We start from the raw sequence: 4,302 nt of genomic DNA, 5'->3' as shown, positions 1-4,302 counted from the left end.
GGATCTTCCCAACTCAGGGATCGAAACCAGGTCTCCCACATTGAAGGCAGATTCTTTACCAGCTGACCCACAAGGAACCATCTTTTAATTTCATGGCTGCAATCACCATCTGCAGTGATTTTGGAGCCCAAAAAAATAAAGTCAGCCACTGTTTGCACTGTTTCCCCATCTATTTGCCATGAAGTGATGGGACCAGATGCCACGATCTTCGTTTTCTGAATGTTGAGCTTTAAGCCAACTTTTTCACTCTCCTCTTTCTCTTTCATCAAGTGGCTCTTTAGTTCTTCACTTTCTGCTATAAGGGTGGCGTCATCTGTATATCTGAGGTTATTGATATTTATCCCGGCAATCTTGATTCCAGCTCGTGCTTCCTCCAGCCCAGCATTTTTCATGATGTACTCTGCACAGAAGTTAAATAAGCAGGGTGACAATATACAGCCTTGATGTACTCCTTTTCCTATTTGGAACCAGTCTGTTGTTCCATGTCCAGTTCTAACTGTTGCTTCCTGACCTGCATACAGGTTTCTCAAAAGGCAGGTCAGGTGGTCTGCTATTCCCATCTCTTTCAGAATTTTCCACAGTTTATTGTGATCCACACAAAGGCTTTGGCATAGTCAATAAAGCAGAAATAGATGTTTTTCTGGAACTCTCTTGCTTTTTCGATGATCCAGCGGATGTTGGCAATTTGATCTCTGGTTCCTCTGCCTTTTTAAAAACCACTTGAACATCTGGAAGTTCGTGGTTCACGTATTGCTGAAGCCTGGCTTGGAGAATTTTGAGCATTACTTTACTAGCATGTGAGATGAGTGCAATTGTGTGGTAGTTTGAGTATTCTTTGGCATTGCCTTTCTTGGGACTGGAATGAAAACTGACCTTTTCCAGTCCTGTGGCCACTGCTGAGTTTTCCAAATTTGCTGACATATTGAGTGCAGCACTTTCACAGCATCATCTTTCAGGATTTGGAATAGCTCAACTGGAATTCCATCACCTCCACTAGCTTTGTTCATAGTGATGCTTCCTAAGGCCCACTTGACTTCACATTCCAGGATATCTGGCTCTAGGTGAGTGAGCACACCACCGTGATTATCTGGGTCGTGAAGATTTTTTTTGTACAACTCTTCTGTGTATTCTTGCCACCTCTTCTTAATATCTTCTGCTTCTGTTAGGTCCATTTCTGTCCTTTATTGAGACCATTTTTGCATGAAATGTTCCCTTCATATCTCTAATTTTCTTGAAGAGATCTCTAGTCTTTCCCATTCTATTGTTTTCCTCTATTTCCTTGCATTGATCACTGAAGAAGGCTTTCTTATCTCTTCTTGCTATTCTTTGGAACTCTGCATTCAGATGCTTATATCTTTCCTTTTCTCCTTTGCTTTTCACTTCTCTTCTTTTCACAGCTATTTGTAAGGCCTCCTCAGACAGCCATTTTGCTTTTTTGCATTTCTTTTTCTTGGTGATGATCTTGATCCCTCTCTCCTGTACAATTTCCTGAACCTCAGTCCATAGTTCATCAGGCACTCTGTCTATCAGATCTAGCCCCTAAAATCTATTTCTCACTTCCACTGTATAATCATAAGGGATTTGATTTAGGTCATATCTGAATGGTCTAGTGGTTTTCCCCACTTTCTTCAATTTAAGTCTGAATTTGGCATTAAGGAGTTCATAATCTGAGCCACAGTCAGCTCCTGGTCTTGTTTTTTCTGACTGTATAGAGCTTCTCCATCTTTAGCTGCAAAGAATATAATCAATCTGATTTCAGTGTTGACCATCTGGTGATGTCCACATGTAGAGTCTTCTCTTGTGTTGTTGGAAGAGGGTGTTTTCTATGACCAGTGCATTCTCTTGGCAAAACTCTATTAGCCTTTGCCCTGCTTCATTCTGTACTCCAAGGCCAAATTTGCCTGTTACTCCAGGTGTTTCTTGACTTTCTACTTTTGCATTCCAGTCCCCTATAATGAAAAGGGCATCTTTTTTGGGTGTTAGTTCTAAAAGGTCTTGTAGGTCTTCATAGAACTGTTCAACTTCAGCTTCTTCAGCATTATTGGTCAGGGCATAGACTTGGATTACCATGCTATTGAGTGGTTTGCCTTGGAAATGAGCAGAGATCATTTTGCCATTTTGGGGATTGCATCCAAGTACTGCATTTCGGACTCTTTCATTGACTATGATGGATATTCCATTTCTTCTAAGGGATTCCTGTCTACAGTAGTAGATATAATGTTCATCTGAGTTAAATTCCCCCATTCCAGTCCATCTTAGTTTACTGATTCCTAGAATGTTGACGTTCACTCTTGCCATCTTCTCAGATACCCCACATCCAAGGTAAGGCAAACCCAAGTAAGATGGTAGGCACTGAGAGAGGGCATCAGAGGGCAGACAGACTGAAACCACAATCACAGACAACTGGCCAATCTGATCACGTGGATCACAGCCTTGTCTAACTCAATGAAACTAAGCCATGCCATGTGGGGCCACCCAAGATGGACAGGTCTTGGTGGAGAGGTCTGACAGAATGTGGTCCACTGGAGAAGGGAATGGCAAACCACTTCAGTATTCTTGCTTTGAGAACCCCATGAACAGTATGAAAAGGCAAAATGATAGGATACTGAAAGATGAACTCCCCGGGTCGGTAGGTGCCCAATATGCTACTGGAGATCAGTGGAGAAATAACTCCAGAAAGAATGAAGGGATGGAGCCAAAGCAAAAACACACCCAGTTGTGGATGTGACTGGTGATAGAAGCAGGGTCCAATGCTGTAAAGAGCAATATTGCATAGGAACCTGGAATGTAAGGTCCATGAATCAAGGCAAATTGGAAGTGGTCAAACAGGAGATGGCAAGAGTGAACGTCGACATGGACTATACAGTCCATGGAATTCTCCAGGCCAGAATACTGGAGTGGGTAGCCTTTCCCTGCTCCAGGGGATCTTCCCAACCCAAGGATCAAACCCAGGTCTCCTGCACTGCAGGTGGATTCTTTACCAGCTGAGCCACCAGGGAAGCCCTTGAGTGTTGTAAGCAAACAGCAAATTAGCCAAGATAACGGTGGTGGTCAGGCTTTCTCACCCCACAGCCTCTCGCCCCACATTTTGTAAATACATGGTTATGTAACAGTTGAGATCACTTATAGCACTGCATATGCACATCACAATGTACTCACTTGGCCACAGGCCGCTTTTGTTCTGTTTGCCTATATAAGCTCCACCTGAAAAGCCCTTGTGACTGCATTATGGCTGCGTCTGCTGGGTCAACTGTGAGAGAACACGGCATGTCTGCTGCTACAGCTGCTGTGCTAGTCAGGAGAAAATAAACACGTTTGCCGTTCCTACAGCTCCTTGAGTTTTCTTCCAGCTTCTCCGCTCTCGCCTTGACTACCGTGGGTTCAGCAAACAGTGAGATACAGCAAGACAAGCGTCCAGCAATAGATGTATTGAGGGATGGCGGATAGAAGGAGATACAAATAGGAACCTTCCCAGGCCCTGGTCCAAGGTTCTGAAAAACCTCAAGCTGCTTCTATGTTGGAAGAATGTGGAATAACCTTGATTTAAGAGTGGAGAGCTGGCCGGTGAACTGGCTTTTGCTGGACTGTGTGACTTGAACCTGCAGGCTTCTGTGAGCAGCAGTGCTGGTGGGTATGGCTGCCATCTAGTGCCAGATGTCACCTTCTGCAAGTTGTTTACTTGCTGTTTCTAGCTGAAGGGCATTTGGGGAGCCAAATGGAAGTAGGAGGTCATTACCTCTATCATCAGGAAGATGATAAAATCAGGCTTTTGATATTATCTCTAATTTATCTTATAGATACAGTCCAGAATCAAACTGATTGGATGGGATAAAAGGGCAATCATTTCACAATATAAAATTTGTGTCTCATTTCAAACCTCTAGGTTACTGTGAATTTCGTAGATGCTAGATAATCTTTTTTATAAAGAAATCCTGGAATGGTCACATTTATGATTCAGGAGTCTTGTAAGAAACAGGTAGCATGCTTCAAAGGGGTGGCTGGGGAGAGTTTAATGAAAGGGCTACTCAGAAAGGATGGGAAGGGACCCAGGGAAACAATCAAGACCAGGAAAGCACTGTGGAGTTAGTGACAGTCGGAAGCAGCTAGCACTCACAGGCCAGATGGAGCAAAAAGCAGAAGAGGACCCAGAAGGACCGTTCCACAGGAGAGAGCCACTTGGCAGATGCTGTGGCCTCAGCTGTGGTTCTTGGTCGGGAAGCACACCCTTAGAGGAGGATTCACGTGAAAGCAGTGTAATAAGGAATCCTTGGACAGATGGGAAGGGGTGGGGGCGCAGAAGCA

The sequence above is a fragment of the Bos indicus genome, chromosome 18, assembly GCF_029378745.1.
Source record: "Bos indicus isolate NIAB-ARS_2022 breed Sahiwal x Tharparkar chromosome 18, NIAB-ARS_B.indTharparkar_mat_pri_1.0, whole genome shotgun sequence".
Lineage (NCBI taxonomy): Eukaryota > Metazoa > Chordata > Mammalia > Artiodactyla > Bovidae > Bos > Bos indicus.
The sequence above is the reverse complement of the archived record's forward strand: the minus strand, read 5'-3'. Positions refer to the sequence as shown.